Source organism: Chamaea fasciata, unplaced genomic scaffold (assembly GCF_029207755.1).
Source record: "Chamaea fasciata isolate MVZ Bird 193981 ecotype frontalis unplaced genomic scaffold, bChaFas1.0.hap1 SCAF_28, whole genome shotgun sequence".
Taxonomy (NCBI): domain Eukaryota; kingdom Metazoa; phylum Chordata; class Aves; order Passeriformes; family Sylviidae; genus Chamaea; species Chamaea fasciata.
Genome location: NW_027094113.1, coordinates 525,979 through 533,539, shown reverse-complemented (window position 1 = coordinate 533,539; position 7,561 = coordinate 525,979). Strand labels below are relative to the sequence as shown.

The 7,561-nt window shown below is 48.4% G+C and overlaps 1 protein-coding gene across 2 annotated transcripts in view; it reads left to right on the top strand.

Moving 5' to 3' along the window:
• The first annotated feature begins 110 nt into the window (after positions 1 to 110).
• MARCHF2 (membrane associated ring-CH-type finger 2) overlaps positions 111 to 7,561 on the top strand; it is a 35,569-nt gene continuing 28,118 nt past the window's right edge. The window contains exon 1 of one of the 2 annotated variants that reach the window (XM_066205896.1): positions 111 to 184. The gene's annotated coding sequence lies outside the window, so the exon portion shown is untranslated. Of the gene's footprint in view, positions 185 to 3,306; positions 3,385 to 7,561 lie in introns of those variants that run through there. The other variant, XM_066205897.1, reaches the window with a different exon arrangement.

Genomic DNA, 7,561 nt, shown 5'->3' with positions numbered 1-7,561 from the left:
CCAGCTGGGTCGCGTCGCGACGACGGCGGGTTACCCGCAGTCCATTGGGTGCTCGGGAGCTACGTCAGCGCGACACGGGCGGGGATTGGAGGGCGGGCGCTGAGGGGCGGGACCCGGCGGCCGCCGCAGCCGGCGCTGGGGCGGCGCGCGCCGCGCTGAGGGGCCGCGGGCGCCGGGAGCGCAGGTACCGGGCGGGGCGGGGGGGGGGGAGGGGGGCGGCCGGGCCGGCCCCACGCCCCTCTCCACGCCCACTGCCCCGGGCAGCGCTCCGGCGCGGGGCTGCGGCGGCGGGAGCGGCGTCCCGGCCAGGCCGGGCCGGGGACCCGGGCGCCCTGACAGCCCTCCCGGTGTCCCCCGTGTGCGGCGCCGCTCGTGCTCGGGAGCCGGAGCCACGCTGCAGGTCTCGGGGCCTCTCCCGCGGAGCTGCTGCCGTCGGCCCCGCTGCCCGCACGGGCCCTGTGCGAGACGCTGTCGCCGGTACGGGCTGCGCTGTGTTCTCTGTGCGGAGCCCCCGCGCCTGAACCGCGGCCCTTCCTGGCTGGGCCGGGCTGGGCGGGCCTGGGCTGGGCTGGCACCGTCCCCCGGGAGCGCCGGGGGTGTCGCGTACAAACATCACCAGGGGCAGAAGTGCCGGAGGTTTGAGAAACGGCGTTTGTTCATTAGATTCTTCTTCCCTGGGTTATTAGGAAAAGTTTCATTTCCCAGTGGGCTCTCGTGCCTGTTTTTTCACGTGTTTGGGAGCGTTCTGGTGCCTGTTTTGCCTCCTGAGCACACGGACACGCTGCCTTATGTGCAGAGATTTCCCAAGAGAATGATCTCGGTGTCACAGCACAGCTGAAGAGGTTGCTGCGGTCCTGTGTTGTAGCAGCTGCTGCTTTCCTCCGTGGTGTAAGCTTAGAGTTTGTGATGGACTTTTCCTAAACTGGCAATCTTTAACTTTCTGTCTCATTTAAACTCAGGTTTCTCGAGACAACTGTCTGTGACAGGCCAGAACTCCTGGTTTGTGGGATTTATCCAAGGGACAAACCTGTGGCTCATGTACAGGAAGGTGATTGTGACCTGGGAAGTGTTTTTGTTGCAGCCTCAAACACTTGCTCTTGTTAAATATTGTAGAGCTGGTGATGAGACCAAGATTACAAACCAAAACGCTGTGCAGTGGCCTTGGAGGCTTCTGGAGTGTGCAGTAGTGCATGTAGTGCCCTCAGAAATGGTGCCACAAAGGCATGGGGTGAAACATCTGCACTGCATGGTGCTGCTGGACCAAGGAGAGTTCAGGCTGTTGTCCTCTTGGAAGGAGTTGTGCAGAGCTCAAATTTTGCAGGCAGGCAGGTGAGGTGTTGCTCATGTTGGGGATGATGATGGTGAACTGGAAGTGTCAGGGTTGTCCAAAGCAGCTCTGGCTTTTTGTCCTGCTTGTTTGTATTCAGTGTTCTGTCCCTGCCCTGCTGTGTGTGTTGAAGATCTGTCAGTTGGGATGTGATTCCCACCCCACCTTGTGCCCTTTATTTGCTTATCCCTAAGGGATTGTTTCTGTCCTTCTCTTAAACCTCTCTATTACCAGCCCTTAATTTTCCTTGGCATTCTCATTGTCTTGCTCCACTCTCCTTCCAACAAGCATTTATCTCTGTGTCTTCCTTTCTGATGCCATTTCTAGCACGTTCTTGACTTTTTTTCCAGGTTCTTGTTGAGAATGCCTGTGATGTCACTGTGGTCAGCCAGCTGCCTTGGTCTCCTTTGTCAGTCTGCTCATGGGGACATAAAACCCTGCTTGGCTGCCACTCACATGTGTGCAGTATAATCCTTTGAACAGCTGGACATTAGTCTTGGCTATGCAAGGCTAAAGTGTTTGAATCCTTTTGTGCATCTCCAAAGGATTATGCAGGGGAGGGTTTGAAGGCCAGAAGTGCCCTGGTTTTTCAGGTATGTTTGAAGCTCTGATGGTGTGTCACCCTTCAGAAACAGAGGCTCGAATGGAAGGGAGCTGGGACTCTAAAATCCCTTTGTCACATGTATCATGACAGTGAATTTAATAATTCCAGTTGAGGACAGAATGTCTAACTACCCCCAAGCATGCGCTGGGGAGCGTTGCAGGCAGCCTGCGTCAGTAAGAAGCAGTCTAAACTTTGCCAAGAGCAGGCCAGGTGGCACAGGGAACAGTCAAGTGAGAGCCTAATGTGTAGTTCATGGATCTCTATACCAGCTATAAAGCTGGGGGTGTCTGTGTGTGGTTAGCTGATCAGCACCACTGCCCAAGTGGAAACAGAAAATGTCATTGGAACTAATGCTCCTTGCTTTGGATGTGTTTGCTCTTTTTTGCTGTGGATTGCACAGGGGCTGCAGGGTGAGGTCACCCTGTGCTGGACGCCAACGGGACCATGCAAATGAGCAGAACTACAGTGTACTGACTGTGAGCAGCTTCTGACAGAGTTCTTGCCTTCATGGATGCTGGGAGAGGGCCTTTCCTCTTTTAGATGATTGATGCTGGCCCGCATCAAACAAGTGTAGGACAGGATTTTTCCCTGGGAGGAAGTAAACACCGTTTTCTTGAAACAGCATGACCAAAGTAAAGTCAAAATGCATCCACAGCAAGCTGAGGCTGGGTATGGACTCTGTGAGTCTGAGGGACTGTTACAAGTCCTCAGGATATGACTTTGTAGTAGTTCTGCAGGTAGAGGCACAGAGCAAAATGGGCATTTGGGAACTTTTTTCACTATTGTTTAAAATATCTTGGTTTTTCACACTAAGAACACAGAAGCTTTTCTTAGAAAATGAAGGGAGGAATCCAGCATTGTGAACTATAAACTACAAGATGAGTTTTTTTCCACTTGACTTTGACTCAGCTTTGGATAGTTGGAGATTTCAGAGTTTCTGTTTCCAAACTGTTTTTTTTTCCCCTCCAGACTGAAGTTCAAGCTGGTGTGTCTCTTCTCCCTTCCAGTCTATAATTTACTCTGGTTAACTTATGCTTCTGCCTGCTCTTAGCTTCAGCCTTTCCCACAATAAATGGTCTTGGTTACTGACTCTTGTCCCCTTGGAAGCACTCTGGGCAGGTCTCAGTGAGTGACACCTGGGCACACAAGCCATGAGGAAAACTAAGCCCTGGGACTCTTTTCTGTGAAGGAAATGAGCACAGCACCAAACCAGGGTAGGCAAGTGATCTCCATGAAGTCTGTGTACATTAGCTTTCTCTGGTGGTAAAATGACGCATTAATCTGTGCTGAGGTTTATCAAATGTGGCTTATCAAATTTGTGGCTTATCAGCACAGTTCATGTCATGCACATAAACAGCAGGATCTCCACCTCTCCAGTCCTGGTCTTCTTCTCTGTCCAGCTCCAACTGTAGCAGGTGTTCCCTGGAACCTGTGTCTTTGTGCCATCTTTGCTGTAAGTAGACCGAGTCAGCTGTAGCTCATTGCAGCAACAGTGCAGCTCAGCTGGGAGAGGGGGTTTCCCACTGCAGCTGGTTTGGGAGAGCTCTTGGCTGCCTGTCTTGCTGGGTGAAAGCAGGGAAGTCACTACTGAGTGTCTTAGGGTCTTGTGCACCTTTCCTGGGGCTGGAATATGCCTCTCCCACTGTGCAGTGACAGCTGTGAGAGCCCTAAGCACTGAAGGTAAAGTGCAGAATGACAAAATCCTGAAAGCAGGGACTGCTGATGTGTCCTGAGGCAGGGACTCTGAGCCCTGTGCATCCTCCAGTTAGGGGAGCAGCACAACAGGAGCTGTACTGACCTGCAGCTCTCCCTACCCGTCAGCCTTGTATGTAAATACCTTTCCTGCCCCAGGCCTCTCTAGAGCAAACAGTGTTACAGTTTGGAATCTGTCATTTGCCCCCATTTCAAATAAATAGGAATCTGTAAGTTTTATTCCAGATTTTATGTAGCAAATCTAACTAAACTTCTCAATTCCTGATAGAACCTGAGATGATTGTATGTGATTAACCTCGAGAAGTGCTGTAACTGCTGTTGCAATTTTACTCAGTTGTCACAAAATTACTGATCAAAGCTGAAGCAAACACTTTCCTCCAGTTCCTAAAAAGAGGGAACCAGGGACAAGGAGCAGCACTGGCTCAGGAAATAAAAGTACAAACAAATCAAACTTACCTTCTAAAGCACTTTCCTGTGAAAAAGAGAATTATTCAAGCTCTTGGCTTGAATAGGCATATCTTGAAGGCTTTGAGTGCTTTAGTCCTCTTTTAGCTGAAAGCTTTTTGGGGTTAGATTTGAGAGTGGTGGGAGGGGAAAGGTAAACTTCAGTTCTGGACTGTTTTCAATTTATTTCCTCCCAGTTTTTCTTGTACTTCCCTGCAGACAAATCAGACAAGGCCTGTGTCCAGAAGAACTAGAAATGCAGCCTAAGCAAAACATTGCAAACTGAACTGAGAGAGTTTTGCAGCACAGATACCAACTGTGAAGTTTCACTTGAGGATTGAGAAGGGAATCTGTAGCAGTAGGGAGTGGGTAGAAGGGAGACACTGGTGCAGTTGACTGGGATCCTTCTCTCTGGCTGACCATGGGGATGCTTTCAGTTGGTGTCTGCTCTGGAGCTCTCCAGAGTGGGGTGGTGAGTCACAGGCTGCCTTTGGTGGTGCCTTTGCTGGAAAGCCCTTTGAAAGCTGAATGTTCTGAAGAGATTTGTGGTACAGCTAGGTTGAAAAATATAAACTGTCAAGTTCAATTCCAGATCAAATGTCTCCTGGGAGCTGAGTGTGCTGCCTAGTTTCCGTGCAGCGGTTGCGCACTGGCTGCACTGCTCTGAGCAGCTGGGGCAAGCAGGGCTGCTGTGTGCTGTGCTGGTGGTTTGTTCCAGCTCCAGTTAATCTCCAAGCAGAGCGTTGTTATTTGTATAGCAGTGTAAATGGTGCTTTATAAACCAAGAAGGAAAACACTGGGGAGAATGCATGTTCTTTTTGACTTGGGCTTCCCAATCCTGAAATAATGTGTTGCATCTTCCTGAGTCGTGCCCTTCGAGGGACTGACCAGTTCTGTGGTGTGTGTACTGCAGTTTTGATCTGGTGGATGTGTTACTGCTACACTAAAATTCAGTTTCCTGAGGTATTACACACAGCTGGAAAATCCATTTGTTCTGAACAAACTGCAACTGCCTGGCGAGTGACTGTGCAGGACTGGGGAGCACTTGAGCTTTGACCTTGCTGCAGAGGCTGCCTCTGTCTAAAGAGGAGCTCAATGAAGCAATATAGCTGGGAAGCAGAAGTGTCTGCTGCTGGTGTTTGTAAAGCACGTGAGCGCAGAGAGGTGTGAGAGGCCACATGGTTCTGGTCCCTTCAGCAGGGCAGGGCTGTACTTGCATCTGGTAGGCTGGCTTTTGTCCCCAGTGGAGGGTAGCACTCTGCAAGAATTGTTTTGTAGGCATGATAATACGTTTATTTTTCACCCTGGTTCATGGTTTCAGTTTCAAGTCTTTCTAATGCATCTTTCTTTCTGTGGAAAGTGTGATAAAATGCAGAGGGAGGCTGGTGCAGAGACTGTGTAGTTGTGTTATGTAGTTAGTTGTGCTGCTGTTCACCTCTAAAAGCTGATGTCTTTTGAACCCTCAGAGGAGTCACAGGTGTTCCTCATGCCCCAGCTGGTTTTCAGTTGTTCCCTTATGAAACTTGTTACTAAAATGACTGAATTTTTTTATTGGAGATATTCTCTGCAAAGAATTTTCTTCTAATGTTGCAATTCATTTTTCCAGATGTTGGTAATTAAAGTGCAGTAAACTTTCCTTTCATATGGCCTTGTGGCAGATAGCAAGTCTCAAAAGATCTGAGATAACTTTGTTCATTTTGGCATTCCAGCTGTAACATACAGCCTAATTGTTCCCAAGCACAGCAAGAAAAAAAATGATCCTTTAGGCTTCTTCTTTTTATATTGTTTTTTTTCTAAACATCAAAGCTTGAACCTTTTGCTTCTTTTTGAATATTGAGTAACTTGATTAGGCAATGAAGAAAACTCGTTTGAAACAAGGGGTTTCAACATGAACAACATGACAGGTATCCTGAAATCCAGGGAGCCCTGCTGTGTTGCAGTTCTGCTGTGTCCACATGAGCCCCATGCCTTTGGCCTTGTTTAAAAGTTGGGGTTCTCACCTGCTGGGAGCCCCGCCAAGCCCCACTGGAGCTGTGCCACAGGAGCTTTATCTTTGGCAGCCAATAGTTTTCCATTGCTTCAAGACATGGAGATGAAGTGAAACCACAGCAGGTGTTGGTCCAATATGCTGAAGTTTTGAAGCGGAGGGATGTGACTGGATGCTGGCTTCGGAAAACAGCAATTATTGATCACCAAGGTTTGCTGCAGTATTTTTCTACCAGTGGGGAATAGAAGTCAGATCCTGGCAATGTATCTCCTTGGAAAAAAAGGAAGTGGAAGACTATCTCTTCATCTGTGTCTGCAAACCCATTTGCCATAATCTAAATAATCCAGACTTCAGAGAGCTTCTAGAATATGTCTAAATTGTTTCTTGGGATAGCGAAGTCATGATTGTTTGTCCACAGCAGCTGCCAGTGAGTGAAGCCTTGAGTTACCATTGACTGCTGCTGAGCTGTGTTTTTGGAATATTGGAGAGGCAGCCCAGCCAAGTCCGGCTGTGGTCATGTAAAAATGCAACAAACACAGGAGTCCAGAAAGGCTGTGTCCTCTAAGCTTCTGAACTCCTCCTGGGTGTTACAGGGTTAAACTTGGAGCACGTGTTTTTAAACATAGCCCCAGGGATGAGGCAGGTGAGCCTCTGGAGTCAGCCCAAAGCTTTTGCTGTTAAAGGTGTAGGAGGAATTTCCTGGTGTGAAGCTTTTTCAGAAGGTTCACAAGCTCCCAGGATGTTGTGCCTTGATTATTTTTTTCCCTTGCTTTTCGGGGTTTGTTTCGAGCCCAGGGTCAGGGCTGTCCCCTGGCTCTGATCCACAACATTGCTCTGCTGTCATCCTCTGAAGAGCTAGTTATGGCTGAAATTTTTACAGTATCTCCTTTAGTTGCAACTGCCAACCAAATGTTGCAGGCGGGGCGGGAAACAGAGAAGCTCCTGGAGAGTGAAATGTTTTCCCATGTGTTTTTTACCAAATTTTAAAATGTTTTAGAAGCTGTTGCATGGCATCAGATCTTATTTTGAATATTGAGGCATATGCCATAAAATGCTGTGTCACTTTTCACCCTTTTCTCAAGGGCTTCTTGCACCCTTACTTAAGGGCTGCTGTGTTCAGGTGACTTCTGAGCATGGGACTGATGAGATTTCTTCCCAGGCCCTGAGCGATGGGAAGAGTTGCTGATGGGTTGTGGGCAGATCTTGTGCTGGCTTTTTGGGTAATTTTAAGGTGTTAACTGGCAGACCTGCAGGGTAACTTTGGGGAGTCAGTATAAAATAATGCGTTTTTAATAAAGAACAGAATAATACTGTGATTTTCAACCCTCAGCAGAAAGTATGCTTAAACAAACAAAACTGAAAACAAAGCCCTGCATAGTTTGGGACTAGTTCTTGGGGTATTTTTTGTTGGTTTTTTGGGGGGGGGGGTTTTGGTGTTTTTTTTTTTTTTTTTTTTTTTTTTTTTTTTTTTTTTTTGGTGTTTTGT